The 20794-nt window shown below is 44.6% G+C and overlaps 1 protein-coding gene across 3 annotated transcripts in view; it reads right to left on the bottom strand.

Moving 5' to 3' along the window:
* The window catches only part of Rai2 (retinoic acid induced 2), a 70278-nt gene extending 50091 nt beyond the window's left edge, over nt 1-20187 (bottom strand). For 2 of the 3 annotated variants that reach the window (XM_026396742.2, XM_026396741.2), the window contains exon 1: nt 19397-19705. The gene's annotated coding sequence lies outside the window, so the exon portion shown is untranslated. Of the gene's footprint in view, nt 1-19396; nt 19706-19984 lie in introns of those variants that run through there. The other variant, XM_026396746.2, reaches the window with a different exon arrangement.
* Nucleotides 20188-20794: the final 607 nt, after the last annotated feature.

Here is a 20794-nt window from a genome sequence, read left to right as displayed (position 1 = left end):
GATACAACAAATTTTTGTTCCGTTTTTGTTTCGTTCTGTTTCGGTTTTGTTTTGTATTATCTTGTTGGGTTGTGTTATTTTTATAGCAGAAATATGGAACTGAAAATTAGTAAAAACCAAACTGAAAGGGTGTTAAGTAAATTCCTAGAGGAAGGAGGCACCCCAGTGAAACCAAGAACAGTTAGGGCATACGTTGATACGATACAAAAGTGTAGCCCATGGTTTCTTAAGGAGGGGTTGTTAAATATATCACAATGGAACCATCATGGTGAAGATTTAAAAAAGATAGAAAAGAACAACCCAGGAACTCTGCCAGTTGGCACATTACCATTATGGATGTTGGTACAATCTTGTTTGCTTAGTCAAGGAGAAGACATTTTAGATCAAGTAAAAGAGGAAGTCTCTCGAGTTAGACAGGGGAAGAAAGTTTAGAGAAGGAAAGGCTATCAGGGGACAAGTTACAAAGGGAAGTTGCTACTAACACCTTTCTATCACCAGAGGGCATGGGAGTCCAACCAACAGCTCCACCTATGGAGACAACATATGCTGAGTGGCCCTCAACCCCCATAGTTGATAGATGGGATCCTGAGACAGGAGCTCAAAGATTAGCATGCCCTGTATTTGAGGAGTCAGGAGGGCAGCGAATTTACCATGTTTTAGATTTCAAAACAGTGAAGCAGCTGAAAGCGGCCGTAATAACCTATGGTCCTCAATCACCCTTCACTGTAGGTATGGTTGAATCCATTACCAACTTGAAGATGACGCCAGCAGATTGGGCTAGTATGTGCAAAGCTGTGCTAAATGGAGGACAATATCTGTTATGGAAGGTTGCCAATCAGGAATTTTGCACGAAGACGGCTAGGCAAAATGCAGCAGCCGGTTATCCTCAGAGAAATCTAGATATGTTGCTAGGAGAGGGACCTTATGAGGGCAGCTGCAACAAGTTAGATATGATCCTGCCATATACTCACAAATCACTTCAGCTGCAGTTAGGGCATGGAAAACTTTAAAGGGGCATGGAGATTTACAAGGTCAATTATCTAAGGTAATACAAGGAGCTAATGAACCTTAAGCTGAATTTGTAGATAGACTTATACAAACAGCTACCAGAATCTTTGGGGATGTAGAACAAGTGGTGCCATTAATAAAACAACTAGCCTATGAACAGGCAAATAGATGGTGCAGGGAGGCCATTAGACCATGGAAACATGAAGATTTAAACACATATATTAAATTATGCAGAGACATTAATGAACAAGGGCAAGTCTTGGCAGCTGCAGTACAACAGGCTTTAGGTGCCAGGCCCAAACATGCTACAATTGTGAACAAACAGGACATTTTAAAAGGAGTTGCCCCATAGGAGGAGGGTTTAACAAAACTAGGTATCAAAGGGGTAGAATACTGGGTATTTGCCCACGATGCTGTAGAGGGAGACATTGGGCTAATGAATGCCGTTCTCAAACCACCATAGAGGGTACTCCGTTATCAAAAAACGGACAAGGAACAGGTGTTTACCCACGATATTGTGGAGAAAAACATTGGGCTCCATTGCCAAAAAATGGACAGGGGGGCCCCATGCTCTGGGGCCCACGACCACAAATATACGGGGCACTGGAGGAACCCAGCAACACCATCAGGGTAGTGCCCAGGACACATTATTCATTAGATCCCTCATTAGACAAACCAGAGGGAGCGCAGGATTGGATATCTGCGCCTCCGCCAGAACAATACTAACTCCAGAGATAGGAGTTCAAATCATTCCCACAGGGGTAAAAGGGCCTCTTCCCCAAGGAACAGTAGGCTTATTATTGGGACGCAGTTCTTCTACTCTAAAAGGACTTATGATAAGTCCTGGGGTAATTGATCCCGATTATGAAGGTGAAATAAAAATTATAGCCAGTTCTCCAAGGGGTATATCAGTAATTTCATCAGGAGATAGAATAGCACAGTTATTAATAATACCCTGCCTACATGATAAATTTTCCAGTTGTACTACAGAAAGAAGTTCCAGGGGATTAGGCTCCACAGGTGTAGATTGGGCTATGCTTTCTTAAAATTTAGATTCTCGCCCCATGCTAAAACTAAATATTCAAGGACATGAATTTAATGGGCTACTGGATACAGGTGCAGACCTTATCATTATCTCTCATCAAGAATGGCCAAAACATTGGCCGTTACAACAAGCCACTCAAACGCTTTGAGGCCTAGGAGTGGCAACTAATCCCCATAGAAGTGTGATGGTATTAGATTGGAAGGATCCTGAAGGATGTGAAGGAACTATACAGCTATATGTATTGGATCATCTTCCCGTAAATTTATGGGGACGAGATGTCCTAGATCAATTAGGTTTGACATTAACAAATAACATCAACCAAAATGCACCCACTATTATGACTAGACAAGGTTTTAGGAAAGGAAAAGGATTAGGAGAAAAAGGACAAAGTATAGTGGCACCAATACAAATAGATCAAGAAATAGATAGACATGGAATGGGTTTTCAGGAGGGGTCACTGAGACAATAAAAATTACTTGGAAATCAGAAAGCCTAGTATGGGTTTGTTAGTGGCCCCTGACTAAAGAAAAGATACAAGTAGCCCATGACCTGGTCAAACAACAATTAGCTGAGGGACATATACAACCTTCTGTATCTCCCTATACTACTCCCATTTTTGTCATCAAAAAGAAGTCTGGTAAATGGAGATTATTGCAAGATTTAAGAGCTATTAATAACGAAATGGTTATTATGGGACCTGCTCAATCAGGGATTCCTCAATTGTCTGCTTTGCCAAAAACCTGGTATGTTTTAGTTATAGATATTAAACTAATTTCAATTAGTTTAATATATTCACTGATCAGTCAATTTTTTTTTCAATTCCAATTCATCCTGAGGATAGTCCACGTTTTGCATTTACTATCCCTGAGCTGAATTATGAAGGTCCCTATCAGAGATATGAATGGAAAGTACTCCCTCAAGGGATGGCTAACAGCCCAACTAGGTGTCAAATTTATGTTAACAAAGCAATCCAGCCACTTAGAGATCAAAATCCTGAACTACAAATATTTCACTATATGGACGATATATTATTAGCACACAAAGATAAAAACACATTGCTAGAATGTTATGCCACACTTACAAATTTATTAAAAAATTATAATCTAGAGATAGCAATAGATAAAGTACAATTAAATTTTCCAATTAATTATTTAGGAGTTCTATTATCCTTGACCATGGTCTGTCCACCAAAAATTCAAATACGAGTAGATCAACTCAAATCACTTAACGACTTTCATAAGTTATTAGGAGACATAAATTGGATAAGGCCTTATCTAGGCATACCAACAGGAGAGTTGGGACCTTTATTTGATATCCTAAAAGGTCCATCAGATCCAAATTCACCCCACATGTTAATGCCTGAAGCAAGAAAGACATTAAAAATCATTGAAACACATATGGAAAATATGCATTTGGATAAAATTGATATAAGTTTGCCTTTATTATTTATTGTACTACTAACAAAAAATATTCCTACAGGAGTATTTTGGCAAGAAGGTCCATTATTGTGGATACATTTATCTTATTCTCCTAACACTATTCTTACTAGGTATCCTGAGGCTGTAGGACAATTAATACTCAAAGGAATAAAAGCAGCAAAGGGAGTGCTTGGAATTTCTCCCAATAAAATTATTACTCCATATACTATGGATCAAATTGATGAGTTAGCTAATGAGTTAAATACTTGGACAATAATCATGTGCAAATCTAATGTTTCATTTGATAACCACTTACCATCTAATCCTTTATTGTCTTTTTGGTCTTCGCATCCTGTAGCTTTTCCAAAAATGACAAGAAAAACCCCTATCATGAATGCTCCAAATATATTCACTGATCAGTCAAATAATGGTATAGCAGCAGTAGTTACCCCTGATCAAACTTTTACATTTTTAGTACCCAGACAATCAGCTCAAAAGGTAGAGCTTAATGCAGTATTACAAGCTTTTGTGATGTTTAAAGATTCTGTATTTAATTTATTTTCTGATAGTCAGTATATAGTTAATTCTATAGTATCCCTTGAAGATGCTGGTAGGATTTCCCCTTCCTCTACTGTTTTCTCTTTGTTTTCCACTATACAAAGTCTAATCTGGGACAGAAAAGATCCATTCTTTATAGGACACATCAGGGCACATACAGGATTGCCTGAAGCCCTTAGTTTGGGCAATGATTTAGCAGATAAAACTACACATGACATACATATTTTTTCTACGCTAGAAGAAGCTACAAATTTTCATAAATCCTTCCATGTCAATTCAAATACTTTTAAAAAGCATTTTAAAATAACTAAGGAACAAGCTAGACAAATAATAAAACAATGTCAAATTGTGTGACCTTTTTACCACAAGTTAATCTTGGAATCAATCCTAGAGGACTGATACCTAACCATATTTGGCAGATGGACATCACACACTTGCCAGAATTTGGAAAATTAAAATATTTGTATGTTACAATTGATACTTCTTCCAGATTTTTGATGGGCTCCCTTCATGCCAGAGAAAAAACTATAGAGATATTATAGCTCATTGCTTACAAAATTTTGCCACTGTGGGCATTCCAAAACAGTTAAAAACTGATAATGGCCCTGGCTATACTTCTACCTCTTTTAAACAATTTTGCTCATCATTTGGCATTACTCATATAACAGGAATCCCATACAATCTACAGGGACAAGGCATAGTTGAAAGAGTTCATCAAACTATTAAAATGTACTTATTAAAGCAAAAAGAGGGAATTGGGAAGGGGTATATATTCCCCAAAGATAAACTTAAAATAACCCTTGTTACTCTAAACTTTTTAAATTTGGATTCATCAGGGCTTAGGGCTGCGGAAAGGCACATGTGTCCAAAAAAATGTACATAAGCTCAAGGTACTTTGGAAGGATATTCTAACAGGACAATGGAAAGGTCCTGACCCAGTGATTGTCTGGAGTCGGGTTCTGTTTGTGTGTTTCCACAGGGAGAACAGCAGCCGATTTGGATTCCAGAGAGACTAACTAAAGCGATTTCTACCAACCAAAAAGAAGATGATTTGGCTCAAATCCATAACAGCTGATATCTAGAACTCCAGTTTGGCTATCCTTACATCTGCGACAGTGGTTCTCCCACACCAGGAGGCTAATGAATAATGAACACCATAAGGCCTATTTCAAACGTAAGAAACTTTGGGACTTGCTTGTGGGAATACCTTCAGACCCATATGCAAGTTACAGGAAAAAGGATGGGATATCAAAAGAAGAGTCAAACCCAAATGGTAACCAGGATGCTTTTTTCAATATCTATTTTATTATTGCCCTTTCCCACATCATGAAGTTTTATTTTGTTTTTTGAGCTCATACAGACCTAGGTTAATGTTTTTCTGATCAGTTCTATTTTTTGACTGTGGAGTTTTTGAGCATTGCAATGGGGATTTCACCTGTGAAAAGCTACAAGGCCTTTACTATTATGTTATGTGTTGTATGTATTGTGTTATGTGTGCACACTTGTGTTTTGTGTTGTATGTCTGTATGTGTGTATGTCCATATATCATATATGAGGAGCACTCATGAAAAAATGGATCCAAATATTTTTTTATTATTATTCACGTGATTTAAATGGTTTAATTTAAATTGGGTAAACAGCTGTTGAGGATTGTTTTAAAATGTGAACAAAAAAGAAGGTTAACAGATCTGGTTGTTTACTTTCACCTTTCCTTTTCATTATATCTAATTCTATTCAGGATACTAAATTGTTTAGAAAATTGCTTTTTTTTTTAGTGCCTGCTGGAATGTTACATAATTTTTTTTGCCATCACTGCCAGAATTCCTATCTTCATCCCAGTGCCAGTGAAGACAAAGATAAAACCAAACTACAGCTTCTGTGATAGCTATCACAACAAACTGTATAAACTGATGCATCAATGAATAATGTAACTCAACAACTGATACTCAATCAAGGAGTCGATTTACTTTGGGAGGAAATGGACATATTAATGGATTCCTCTGCTTTGAACTGCTTGCAGAACTTGCCTGGACTATGTATCACTTGTATGCATTGTGAACTATCTGTTGGTGCAGTGAATTGTGGTAGTGCCGGGGTATCTTTGCTGATAATGTCATGGGTGGTACAATTTTTCCAAAAGGGGCCGTCAATTGGCTTGGTGTCATGGCGTTTTGTATCCTCCCCTTTCTGCTTGTAGCAGGTTGTTTATGGTATTTGTGTAAAAAACACTATCCACAAGTGTGGCTAAATGCTGGACTGGTAGTCAATGACAGGTAAGATCCAATTACAATGGTACCAACCTAAGACAGGAGGCTGACGCCTTGAGGTCAGCTCATCCGATAACGGGTAAGGACCATATGTAGTATTGGACAACCTAACACAGGCACGGTCCCTAAGCCACATGCTTGTTGTTTAATTAAACAAAATGGGGGAGATGTTGAGAGCCACAGTCGAGTCGGGATGGCGCCTGGCGTTTTGCCAGGGGGAGTGGTTGAGAGGTGGTGCCAGCGAGCCATTAGGATGGTTGAGTTCCCGTTAAGTTGAGTTCTCACGGAGTTCCTGTTGAGTTTCGGTTGAGTTCTCGTGGAGTTTCTAGAGAGTTCGTGTGGGTTCATTGAGTTCCGGTTGAGCTCACGGGGAGATCCTGGGGGGTTGCTTGGGTGGCATTTGCGTGAGTTTGGAGATAAAGTTTGTTCCTGCTTGAATCTACAAGTGGCTCGTGACCTCCGGGTTATTTGTGCCCAGCAAGATTGTGGCACCTAATAAGACCCTCTAGGATCTAGGCGTGCCCATCTTTTTGGTGCATGGCTTAGAACTTGCCTGTTTGCCCCCTAGGCTTCCTCATCTGCAAATGGAAATAGCTATTTCTAAAATGGACTGTGTGGTTCAAGGGGAAGCACCCATGTTAAATTCTTAGCCAGGTGCTTCAACTCCATCTTGGACACTGAGGATATGGAGTTCTTGGGCCCCAACCACAGAAGTGGTAAAAAGAAATGAAGGATAAGGGTTGAGCACTGGGTGTCGTTCTCTACAGAAAGAAAGGGGCAAGCCACAGATTTGACGGCATTGCAGTAGTATCCCATATGGATAGGGGATGAAGAGTTCCATGCTCCAAATCTCCACCAGGGAGTTGAGAACAGGTGGAGTTAACTAGAGAGAGGAAGATGGGCCTCATTCCCTGGTGAGTGATGGTGATAAAATTGAGAGAGGGCCAGCCTTGGGGACTCACAGATTTGCTGGGCTGTAGATTAGGTAGGTGGCACAGAGCCAAGTGATAGGAAAATGGAAATACTCAAAGCACAAGAATTTGATGTTTTGCCACCAATGGGACAGAACCTCTGTGATGGCAGAAATAAGGACTTGAGTTCATGCCTTTGAAGACTTGTTTTTGGAAACACACAAATTGGGGGAAACCTTTGTATTTGTACTTTTTATTTAACAAGTCATCTGCATCTCAGTGCTGGAGAGCACATTGCCAGGGGCCAGGAGGGTTGGATTGTCAGAGGCCATGATTAAAGTAGCTTTAGGAAGTGGGGCCTGGCTCAAGAGAATGAATGTTGGTTTGAGACCAAGCTGCAAAAAAAAAAAAAAGACCCATGATTTCTCCCCTCCAAACACACACACACACACACACACACACACACACAAAAACAAAACAAAACAAAAAAAAACAAACCCCAAAACAAAAAAAGAAGGCGAGACAGAGAAAAAAGAGAGTGTATGTCTTCTGGGTAAAAAGCACAGATTTGTACACTTAGGCAAAAAAGCAATTCCAAGTTACTCTTATTTTACAAATACTCATAACAAAAATGGCTTAGAGTGGCTATTTCATGAATAACCTCAGCTACTTCTTTCCACCTGTATTTTCTTAAACCAAAAAAAAACCCCTCAGCATCATAATACCCTTTCCAGAGACTTTTCCAGACCTTCCCAGCCTCCAGTCTTGCCCCAGGGTAGCTGGCTTTTGCCTGTCCAAAAAACAAAGACTTTAATTGGAGTGAAGAAATAAGGGGGAACCCAGCTTCGTTACCTGCTTGTGTCACTTGCTTCACTTGTTTTCTTTCTAGTTAACTTTGCTGTCCCTGTTTAATCACAGAGACAGCAGATGGGACAGCAAATGGGCACCTATGCCAGGGCTTGCCCTAAATCACCATGGTGGTCAGGCGATTCCTAGACACCATTCTCCTCCTTCACCCCATTCCTGACTCTCCATCACTTTCCAAGGAGTTCCACATTAAAATGGATGCCTTCAAGAACAACTGCCGGGGCTGGAGATGTGGCTCAGCGGTAGCGCGCTCGCCTGGCATGCGTGCGGCCCGGGTTCGATCCCCAGCACCACATACCAACAAAGATGTTGTGTCCGCCGAGAACTAAAAAATAAATATTAAAAAAAATTCTCTCTCTCCCTCTCTCTCTCCTCTCTCACTCCTCTTAAAAAAAAAAAAAAAAAAAAAAGAACAACTGCCAAACCCTACTGTCACCCAAATAAAGGTGGGGCTGGGGGAAGGTCAGCTCTCTGGGACAGCAGCAGGAAGGAAGCTTGTGCCAGCTGATGTGAGCCAGCTGGACGCAGTTCTAATGCATGCTCCAGCTGGAGAACCATGGAGCTGTGGGCCTCTGAGAAAAGGACAAGATTGTGGAGGGGGGGAGATGTGAAGTTGGTGGGCATCCTGGGACAGAAGTACATAAAATACAGAGGGGCAGAAAGCAGCCATGGAACAAGCACATTCTAAAGTTGCACTGTTCAATATAGTTGCAACATGAAGTGACTTCAATGTAAAATCAACAGATTTAAAACTTCAGCCCTCAGTCATACTAGCCACATTTCTACTGCTCAATAGCTACTCCTAGTGAATGACTCCTATATTGGACAGTGGAGGACGTTTCCATCATTGAAGAAAGGCCTGTTGAACCAGGCTGTATAAAATCAGAGTTCCACTACCTATAAGCTGCATGATCTTGTGTAAGTTACTAACCCTCTCTGAGCTCCAGTTCCTCTTCTGTGAAAAGAAGCTCAAAATACCCATCTACTTATATGATTGTTATGGAGCGAAGAGATGAGATTAGATGTAAATCACCTGGTATAACTGTCCAGGAACTTGATAAATGATAGGTAAAATTGTTGCTCTTATGATTTTATGAGTAGTTATTAGAGATGTTTCCTAAGAAAATGGATGGTGTGCATTGGCTACTATGGACTCTTGCCACTATGTTTCAATTGCAAATTTCAGAGCTTATGCAAATGGCTCTGTTTTTGACAGGACAAACCAGTAGTGCCATTTTGAAGCGATACCTATTTGGTGGCAGGCCAGAAAAGTGGCATTCTAACCCAGAGCAGTAAGAGACTTACAGTAAGGCTATAATTCTTAAAAGTCAGAAAGCCTCATTTTATGAAAGGGCTTTCTTTTTTTCTTCTGTTATGTGTGTGTGTTAACCACTAATGCCACAATCCCTGGGCCCATCTTTTTCATTAGAACTAAGGCTTCAGCTTTCTTCATGTAGAAAGATGTCCAAGAGATTGTATAACCTTTTCTAGGTTTCCCTTCTACCCCCTACCATATAAAGAAAACCAAACATGACCCAGCCCAGAGCAGTTGTACAACCCAGAGACACCTTTCCATCATGCACTACTGAAAGCCTCTATGTGCTCCACACGGGAAAAATGGGCTAGAAAAATAGAGAAAGGGCCTCATATGTGGAGTTTTATTCTACTTCATCAGGAAATAGGGAGTCACTGAATATTCTTGAGCTAGAGTGATAAGACGAGAGAGGTCCTTCAGTGAGAGGAAGCAGACACAGGCAGCTAAGGGAACAACAGCATGAATCAGGTAGAGAAGGGAGGAGAGTGGGGCCAGGAGGGTCTTCTGAGACCTGCATTCATGGTAGCAGTGGGTAGGGCTAAGGAGAGGATAATGGGGGTTTGAGACCATGAGAACTGGCAGTAGTGTTGACGCTGAAAGCCACAGATAAAGGGTTGAGGCTGCATGCTTTGATACTCCCATTCAACAGGCCAGTTTTGCCCCTCAAACTCCTCTGAAGAAGCAAGTTTATTCTTCATCTGGGGTTTGGAAGGAGCCAACTCTCTGTGGCTCAAGATTTCTGGTGTGGGTTCATACAACTTGATAGAAAAGGCCCATTCTGCCCTGCCCTAAGTGATAAGTCACAGAGGATCTTAGAACAAATGGTCTCACATTGATATTTTCACATTCAATAATTTCATATTCAGTCTAAAGGGCTAGTGATTTCTTTCATAAAAGGAAATTGCAGCCAGAGCTAATTGCTCAATCTGAAATGTATCTGGACATTGTTTAGATGTTGGAAAGGAAACAGTAATGTTGCAGAGTTTTAGCAAAAAAGAAGAGCATTATTTTAGAAGAAATTAAATGTAAATTAGTAGGAAATGTAGCCCTGCATTGTCTTCAAAGCTTTGCTGTATACAGTGAAAAGAGCACTCCCATTTTGAGCTTTCCTTGACATTTTTCTTATTTATAAAATGCAAAGGGAAATTCATCAGCACATGCTCAATCCATTCCCATCCATTGATTTGTTAGCCAATCAATGGCCATTGTAATCTGAAAAAAATAACACTGGTTTCTATGACCCATTCCAAGTGAGGCCGTGTTCAGCTAAGCTTAATAAAGAGAAAAACAGCAAGGACCATCTGGAAAACACTCTTCCGGAGTCGCAAAAGATAGTGGCAGCCTTTGCCCAACCTGCTATAAATAAGTGTCTAGGAAAAAAAAAAAAAAAAACACCCGATTTTCAAATCTGTTTCTACTTAATACAGCTGCAATAGAGTTTATTTAGCTTTTCCCTATAGCAGGAAGACTGTTTGCATTTTTATGACACGGGTCTAAATGTTTTTCACAGCCATTTCCATTGCCATTATTTTGAGGAACAACATACCACTCGGACCTGTCTGTTGGCTTCTACAGGACACAGCGGTGGCCCCAGTGGCCTCTGCACCACAAGACTGGCCTCTAAAGCCCAGATTTATGATCCTGTTTCCTCTCCCAGTGTTGCAACCATCACCCAAATCCTGGCCTGCAAGGGGCTGGCAACTAGAATGACCAAGTGTCACGTGCTGCAAATCAATTATTTATCTGCCTGGGCCCAGCACACTGAGGATCCCCTCCAGCTTACTGCCTCCAGCTCACTGCCTCTCCTTCATGATGACAAGGACTCAAAGTACTCTTCAAGTGAGGCTGGAACTCACCAAGGAAGGCATATTGATGGCTTGGTACACCCCTAAATGCTCACCTTTCCATCTTTCCTCATTGGCTAAGCCTGCCAGGGAATCCCTCTGCGCATGACACTTCTCAGACACATTTTGGAAAAGGCCTGTTTATGTGAAATGGTTGCAAAGTGAAGCAGCCTCCACTGATTTCTGCACTGAGCACCTGCCCCTACTTCTACCAGTATCTCCGGACACCCATCCCACTCTGAGAGACAGGCAGGGCAGGAGTGACCTGGGGACAATATCCCTGCGTGATGATGGATCCATGTCTCTGCTTTCCTCCCGCCCCTTCCATGCCCCTTCAGTTTCCACAAATGCACAGGACACGGGCTTATCCTCCCAACACCCTCCCTGTGTATGCATGACCCTCCTTTCTAGGCTTTCAAGTGGCCAGAAAGAAGATGGCTGAGGTCTGGTCCTGGTGGCAACATGTCGTCTCCTCTTGCTGCCTGTATACATTACCAGGTTGTAGCTGCTAGAAAGAGTTCTGTTCATGTCTCTTTCCGGGAGGACTTTCCCCAGCAGAATTGCTGCTGCAAGGAAATAATGTGTGAAGAGGAAACAAAATTGGAAGTGGGGGGGGAGACTGAATGTCCGATAATTGTGCAAAATTCACCCTCTATCCACCAGTGACTTTCTCAAGCAGTACTAGAAAAAAAAAGGAATTTAGCTGTTGGTAAAAGGGTTGCCACAGTCTGAAATGAGTCTGTTACAATGTTCTGAGCAGAGCTCTCCCAAGTACACTAAAGGGCTAAATTAATTGGCTCTGGCTTAAGATGCTACAGGAAAAATGACAGTGGGGAGGGGCGAGGGTGGAGGAAGACGCCTGGTGGCTTTGAAGTCATGCCTGGAATCGGGTGCATATGAAAAAGAAATTAGGAGGAATAAACCTGTTCTCTTTATGAAAAACCAGAGAAGCTGCTCATTCTTACAATGTGCATCCCAATTACCTATGACTTTTTCAATTGCCTATCTTTAAAAAAAAAGAACTCTGTGCTTATACAATCATATGGACTCTTCCACCAACCTTAGAATTAAATCAGGCACATGACCCACTTCCAACTGTTAATTAATCACCCCATGAATTGTATATATAAAAGTCAGAGAGAAAAATTGTGTCTTTTATTATTTCCAATTGAATTTTCTGAAAACCACAAATTACTTATTAAATTTTGGTCTAGACCAGTCATTCTCAACTGTGGTGATTTTGTCCCATAGGGGACATTTGGCAGGGTCCAGGATGGGGGATGGGGTGACGCTACTGGTATCTAGCGAGTATCTGCTGAACATCCTGCAGTGCACAGGACAGTCCCCCATAGCCAAGAATGGGCTGGCTGAAAATGTGAACAGGGCCAAGGCAGAGACACAGTGCTCCAGATAAAGCCAAATATGCTTAGCCTTTAACAGGCACAACTTGGCTGTCACCAGAGGGAAAAGACCTCATTTTCTTCAAAACCTAAGGTGAATTTACACATCTGTAGACCAAGGATGTATTTACTGTTTTTTTCACATGAATCAAATAGGTTCTCAATCAAAATGTTAGGAACACTAAAGAAATAACCATGATGATGGTGGGGCATTTTAAATGCATATTTCATCAGTCTAAATGGATGGAAATTAATATCTCATAAAATAAAGCGATTATCTAAAATCAATACACTGTATCTTAATCTGCAATTAGAGTTTAAAAAAAACTAAAACAAGGAAATGCCATTCTTTCCCATTTCTTGCTAGCTGGGTACACCCTTCTGAGCACCAGCTATTAAAAAACAAACAAGAAGACAAAAACCTTTTTTTAAAGCAGATTTTTCCAGAGCATAAAAAGCTTCCTGAATCATTCCATTTTATTTACTGTAGATTCAATCATTCTTTAGTGAGCAAAACATGCAGCCCATTCTCTTGGTTATGCTTGCCTGGCTTTCCAAATGCCCTCAAAACTGGGATGATGAATCACATACTTTGGCCCCACTGTGCCAATTAATAGTAAGCAAAAGAATTCCACACTGCCAAGATAGGACTTTCCGCCTGGTGTGTGTGGTGGCGGGGGGCGGGGCGGAATCTTCCAGCCAATTGCTTTCAGAGGATCTTAAGAGCAGGTGCTGCCATTCCCTAAAATTCCTTTAGTTCTGGAACATTCTGTGTGACTGCAGTGACCCCAGCTTGGGGGTGGGCTGTGATCAGGAAAAACCTACATTCTTAGAGTCAGCCTAAAGCTTCCAGGCTTAAATCATGAAGGAAAGAACGCTGACACCATTTCGACCCTTCCAGACCTCCATTCTTTTCTCCGAGTTACAAGGCAAAAGTGGCCATACATACAAAGGCAAAAATAACAACAACAACAAAAATGCCCCAACACACCCAGTCTTGGCTGCCAGCAAGGCTTGCTTCTGCCGCTGAAAAAGAACAGTTGCTCTAGTGCAGCTGGAGGAGCTTTTCCAGGGAACTGGTAATACCCTGGCTGTTAATGAATTATTTTTCGCCAGAATGTCGGATTCTTCCTGTGCTCCAGTAAACAGTCTGCTTCTGCCATGGGAAACAAAACCAGCTCCTTCCGAGGAGCCCAAGGAGGTCAGCCAAGGGTTCCCTGTGGGGGCAGCCCCCTCAGGAGCCACAGCCACAGGCGCCTGACCTATAAATCACCACAGTCCCAAGTTCATTATTCCATCCCTTTCTGTCTATTCATGCTATGCCCAGCGCCTAGGGAAGGGCCAGGAATGCATGGCCATGACTGAGATGATACTGCACTGCCAGCCAAAATCATCTCCCCTCTCCCCATATCTCCCTTTAATCAGGTATCCTCACCTGCAGCACTTTTGCCATGTGTGACATTGGGCTTCTCTGCATGCATTCTGTCACCCTGACAGAAACTGTATTTATATCCTTGCTCTTGTTCTCATGAAGCTGTCAGGAAATAACTGTATATTCTCTTTTCTTCTTTCTCTTCGTTAAGGTTGGCCCCAGCCCCAAGTAATCCACTCTCAGCATGAGAGTGTCTCCTTGGGACATTATTCTCTAAGCACAAATCCCTAGGAAGGATATTGCTTTAAGCTGCTAAGAGGGCAGGTGTCAAGGAAATCACTTGCCCAGGCAGGAGACAACTCTCCAAAGGATAAGAACAGCAGCCTGGAGTGGGCTGGGTGGTGGAAAGAGTAAGACAAGAGGCCATTTTGTTCAAGCCAGCCTGGTCTTTGCTCCCCTACCCCTGCCTTGCTCTCTCCATTAGATTTCTGGGACCCACATTCTTCACAGAACACAACTAAACAAATATGCTCATGGGTAAGCCTGATGGGGACCCCCCAAAATACCACCCCAGCTGCTGAAAATCAAAATCATCTGACACCAGGCTGTTGTGGCTACTGAATCAGCCCCAGGCCTCTCATCTACCATCCAGACAGAGGGCATTTATGCCCCTAGCACATCTGAAGAAGCCATGACGTCACAAGTTTGGTGACTAGTGTGCTCCAGAGCAGTGCTAATAGAAATAACTATGTAATTTAGAATGTTCTAGTAGGCACATTGAAAATTAACATAAACAGACAATATTAATTTTAATGCTCTATTATCTTTAGCAATATATCCCAAATATAATTTCTCTATGTAATCAAGACAAAAATTATCAGTAAGCTTTTTTTGTACCAAGTCTTGAAAATCTAATGCTTATATTTCATTTATAGCACACCCTAATTTGGATTAGGTGCCTTTCAGGTGCTCCATAGCTACATGCAACTAACAGCTATGGTATGGGATAACAAAGATATAAGACATTTCCATCACCATAGGAATTTCTACTGCACAGTGCTAAGCTGAAAGACCAAAAGGCCATGGAAAGGGGAGTAACAGGTTTAAATAGGGCATGCTCCAAAATTCTCTATAATTATTGAGTTATTAGAGCTAATTATGACAGCAAAAATTGCAACTACCAGGATTGGGATATTCTAGTATACCAGCTCTACCTCTAAATGCAGATTAAAATGGGCTTTATGAAAGGCCCTGGAACCATGCATGGTCTAAATGTTTGTATCCTCTCCAAAATTCATACGTTTAAAGTTTAATCCTCAAGGTGATGGGATTAAGAAGTGGGGACTTTGGGACACAATCAGATCAGGAGAGCAGAGCTCTCATCAATGGGATTAGTGCTCTTATGAAAGAGACCCCAGGGAGCTTGTTTGCCCTTTCTGCCATTTGAGGGCACAATAAGAAGTCACCATCTATGAACCAGGAAACAGGCCTTCACTAAACAGTGACTCTTGCTAGCAATTTGATCTTGGAGTTCCCAGCTCCTAGAACTGTGAAAAATAAATTTCCATTGTTCATAGGCCATCTAGTTTATGATCTTTTGTTATAGCAGCCCAAATAGACTATGACCGACCATACCTACATTGTGGGGAAATTGTCCCACAGCTGTGGAAAGGCCAACAGGTATGAACATTGCATCTACTGGTTGAGCCACCTCCTTCTGAGTTCCTGTTTTGTTCAGGGCAAGGGCTAGGACAGATCACCAAAGTCATGTACTTCTTTCAGTAACAATTCTGGGTTTGCAATCTAATTTGGTGAAGCAGATACAGAACATGATCAAATTATATGTGCCTGTGTCTGAGCATGCATGTGTGTTTGTGTGTTTCCTTGGCCAGAGAGAGAAGGAGGGTCATGTGTGAAATCCAGAAATACTAATGTGGTCGCCAAAATCCCCTCCTCACCAGCTGCCATCAGAACGAAGGGGAGCAGCAGACTCAAGAGGCTCATCAAAAATTGTGAGCCACAAAGGAGAGGTCTTGAATCCGGAAACAACAAGATGATGGGTACCCAGGCAGACCGTCAGGTGGGAGGGAGAAGTGGTAATCAGAGGCATTCTCCAAAGACAAGAGCTGCCAACTCTACAGCAAAGATGTCACCCTGATCCCCAAATCAAGCTTAATTCAGAATCCCACGCAGGCTTTTGTGCATGGGGAAAGTATAATTTAGCCATTTCCCCCTTCCAGAAGAGCCTTATTCTCTGGGGTCCCCCTCATATTCTAATCAGAGACAGCAGAATCAGAAGCCCCTCACATATGGATTCAAATCCTGGCTCTAGCAATAGCTCCAGAATTTCTAGAGGGTAAAAGGCTACCATACCATCTGTTTGGAAGGAGGCTAGGGATTTGCTTTGATGATGCATCTGCATAGCAAGTCCCCTACTCATTTTTATTTAATGTTTATTTATTTGAGACAGTAACAAATAAAAAATACCTCATTCCCTTTGGTCTCACCATCGACCTTGGGCTAATCACTTAACCTGTCTGAACCTCCATTTCCTCATCTAGAAAGTTGCAATTGATAATACCCATCTCACATGGATGTTGTTAAGGATCAAACTGGGGCTTGTCAGCATGAAGCCACCAAGGGCTCAGAGCATAACACCAGGAACTCTTTGAGTTCCCAGCAAACACACAAACCCCTGGATTTCTCCTGACAATGATTGACAGCTCTCTCCCCATCACCATTCACTCCAATAGCTTCATCATTTGGTCACTCAGCTCTCTAGCAACAATAGGGAATTGGGAATTCCTGGATGAAAAGGCACCATTTTGGATCTATACACCTGAAACATAAATGCGTATCATGGGTAACTGGGCTGCCTCACTGGTGGGCTTCCTCCCCCACCCCACCCCACCCCCACACCAATTAGGTAGCATATTTTATGAAGGGGGATGGACTGAGGATTCTGGCCTGTTGGGAGAAATAAATAAAAGACTTTGAGCAGGGGCAGAGGACATATTGCCCCTTTAAATCATAACCACCAAAGTCTGGATTCAGACTCATGACTGGAAATTTCTGAGCATTATCTGTAAAATAATGCTTTCTTAGGGGTCACAGGGTCACTGAAAAGGTTTCCCACATGTGAAGTGCCTGGCAGACAGAGGGCAACAATAAATGCTAGCTTCCTTCCCAATTTATTTTCCTCCACTTGCCTCCCTCCTCCCACAAAATCTAAGGTTAGAGGAGGAGCCAGAGAACAGACAGTTGGTATTTTCTTATTGTGGATTTGGAGCACATTATGTATAGCTATCTGTACATACAGAATATCACCAATCTGGGTCAAGGGATTTGAGACCAATCCTATCCTCAGTTTCTGGGTTGTTATAGGCAGAGCTCTCTGGCTGCTGGTGTTAGAATCCTCCAGGTAACACCTGGCCATATAGCCTCCCAGCCTTTGCTTTTTCCTTCTTGCTGCTCACATGGTCTCAGTGCCTCTGTGGTCTGGATACACGATTTTACAATTTATTTTACAGTTCTTGCCCCAGCTGCGCACCAACTGAGTCGTCATGCCAGCAACTGGCTTCACCTGGAAAACCGTTTTCTCATTTGTTCCTGAGATGAGCAGTTTCTCCCTGGCCAAACCTTATCACGAGGTCTAGGATGCTTTGAATAATAAAAGCACCCTCCGGGGTGGCTGAATGGTCCCCAGGTTGGTGCCAAAGCAGTCAGTCCCCCAAAGTTCCAGTCTGACTTGGTTCACAGTGCCAAGTCCACCTTGGACACGCCTCTAGTGGGCATCTGTCAGGATGAGAATCAAGTGTCCATTTGCAGGATACTGTGCATATGTGGAGGGAGTGGGGTAACTGGGGTGGGGGAGGGTCTCTGCGCATCTAAAAGGCAGAGAAATGGATGCCACCAGGCTTACGACGCTGCGCCTTCCAGCCCACCCCTGGCTTCTGCAAGTGGCACAGCCTCATGTTGCCCTTTGAGGAGAAAACTGTACGAAAAGCTGGGGGTGGAAGTGCAGTGTGGCACTGGGGAGGGGCTCTGCCACCCACTAGCCTCCTTAGTGTCCCCCTCCCACACCACCACTCCTCCACTGTAACAAAAGGTACTGCCGCACAGCGTTTGCAAAGTTAGCCGAAGTCTCTTGGTCTACCAACAAACAATTCTGAGGACTCAAAAGGAGGAAGAGAGACATCTAGAAAACGGTGGGAAAGAGCCCCTGGGAAAAGCACAGAAAACCTTGCCTGATGCACGTTAAGGCTAAGAATTGTTTTCTCCCTGCTGGCTGCTTTTCTCTCTGTTCTAAAGAGACCGTCCAAGAATCGGCTAAATAAAGGGATCACACCAGAGGATGCGAGATAATGCTAAACCAACAAAAACAAAGACCCAAATGAAACAGAGCGAGCCATGAGAATACGCGGTTATCAAAACTTTGTTTGGCCGTATCTATTTATCATCGCCGTACACCCGGGCTCTGCGGAATATCATTCTGTTGATGTCACTTATCCTCAGCAAAATATTTACACATCCTTAAAAACGCCAGATGAGGGGGGCTGGCCCGCTCGCTGCCGCAAGCTGCCTCTCAAGCCTGATCGCCAGTTTCTGGGCAGCCCAGAAGGTGGGGGCACGAGGGTGGGTGGCACTAGTGGGCACAGGTAAGAGCTACCAACAGTTCCGGGAACGAGGCCACCCGGGCGCTACACCCTGCCCAGCCCACCTCTCCTCTACCTGACTCTGCAAGAAGCAGCCACATCCCCATATGGTGTCAGCGTCTCCTCCTCCTCCCCTGCCTTTCTCATTGATTAAGTTCCCAAACCATTGTTAAAGCCGGGTTGCAGTTCCTTAGAAAATAGGCTAAATTCAATTAAGCTTCCCCCCGCCACAAAAGGAATATTCATAAAAGTTTGGCAGGCAGAAAGGAGGGCTGACTGCATGCCAGGGGGGTGGGTGACAATCCGCTCCTCCAAAGCCACCTTCTTCCTTCGTACCCCATCCCTCTCTCCATCCATCCGTCGTGCCCCAAACCTACTCCAGGGACTTCTGATAGGGAAACACAAAGCAGCAGCTGTTTGGCAACATTTCTACCCCTCGCCAGCAACTGTGGTGGGATGCCATTTCCCCACCCAGGCGGAGCTTATCCTGAACAATAGTCGGGCTTTAAACGGCAAACAAGCAAACACACAGAGCACAACCCCAACCCCGAAAAAGCCAACGCGGAGAGACGCAATAACTCCCTCCGCAGCAAAAGGCGCCACTGAAACGCACGCAAAAAAATGCAGCGAGGACATTGCTCAGTGCCTAACATGGCAGAAAGCCCGAGCTGGTGCGGCCACCCCGGGACTGGGCATTGGGGGGCACCGGGCTCCCTGAGCGCCGACGCACACTCACCCGGCTCCAGGGGGATGCGGGGCTGGCTGAGTGTCACAAAGAGGAGCCCAGCACGATCTGGCAAAACCCAACTTTCCACCCGGCTCGCCAGGGCCGCCAAATACGTCAACAGAATCCATCTTTCGAAGGGCCTGGAAGGCGCCGGGTTTTCCGGGCCGGGGCAGAATGGCAGATCCGGAGGCGGCCCGGTGCGGTGCCCGGGCACGGAGTCCGCCGCGCGCCGCCCTCTGCGCCCGGTGCCAGCGCGGGTGGCTGCCCGAAACCCACTTCGGGGCCCCCGCCCCGCGGGCCGGCGCCGCCTCCCCGGCCGTCCCCGGCCCCGCCGGCCAGTGCGCGGCGCCTGGAGCAAGAGCGGGGCCCCGGCGCGCCTGACGGGTGGCGGCCTTGGCCCGCGTCCCCGCCCCCGCCCGGCCCTCCCCGCTGGCCCGGGCCTCTGGGCGCCGTCCTGCCCCCGGGAGCAGGCCCCTCCCCAGGCGCCGGGCCCCGCCAGGCGCGCCCAGCCCGACGCGCCCCCTGGGTCCGGGTGGCAGGTCCGCCTGGGGAGGGAGGGGGTGACCCTGGCCCGCACGGGGGCGCCGCGGCCGCTACCTCGCAATCGGGGCCGCCGCCTCCAGGAAGCCGCGGGGTGGTCGCGGGTGCGGGAAGTCTCCGATTTGGCCTCGCCGCCGGCCGCCTGAAGGGGGTGCACGGCGGTGGGAGCCTCCGTCGCCGCTGTCACCAGCTGCTGTCGCCGCCGCTGCTGCCGGTTGTGCGTGAGCGTGTGAGCGCCTGTGTCCGGGCGAGTGTGTGTCTGCGTGCGGCGCCCGGCCTTTACTATATACACCAAGGGGTGGGAGGAGGCGGGGAAGGGGAGGGCTTGGGGGAGGTGGCGGAGGAGGGGGAGCAGGAGGGGGGCGAAAGGGTACCCGAGGAGGCGGCGGCGGAGGAGGGACAGGTGATCTCGCCCACGGGGAGGGCGTGGCTGTGGGCGGCGCGGGGTGGCCGGAGGAAGGGGAGCCCTGGGCTGGGGGCTGGAGGACGAACCCGGAGGATAGGAGGATCAGGGACCCTGCTGCCTCCTGGCAGGCTGGGGACCATTCCAGACCCCTGGATGAAGAAGAGAGAGGAACAGAGCCCAGGAGGCTAGGGAGGTGGGAAGGGCCAGGCGATCACCCTAAAATGCCGATTGTGATACCGGTAGAAGATTGTTCTTGCAAAGTGGGAGATTAGTCAAGACAAAATTAGTCCATGGACAGAATCTAATTTCTACCCAAGGAATGAGTCACATGTTAGTCTAACATTTATTAAGCACCTAGTGTTTGCCAGTCACAGGGCTAGGAACTGAAGAGATGGTGAATATATGGCTTCTGATCAGTAAATAAATAATATGTATCAATAGTATTATTGATCATTAAAAGT

The sequence above is a fragment of the Urocitellus parryii genome, chromosome X (assembly GCF_045843805.1).
Source record: "Urocitellus parryii isolate mUroPar1 chromosome X, mUroPar1.hap1, whole genome shotgun sequence".
In the NCBI taxonomy this organism is placed as follows: Eukaryota; Metazoa; Chordata; class Mammalia; order Rodentia; family Sciuridae; genus Urocitellus; species Urocitellus parryii.
The sequence above is the reverse complement of the archived record's forward strand: the minus strand, read 5'-3'. Positions and strand labels throughout refer to the sequence as shown.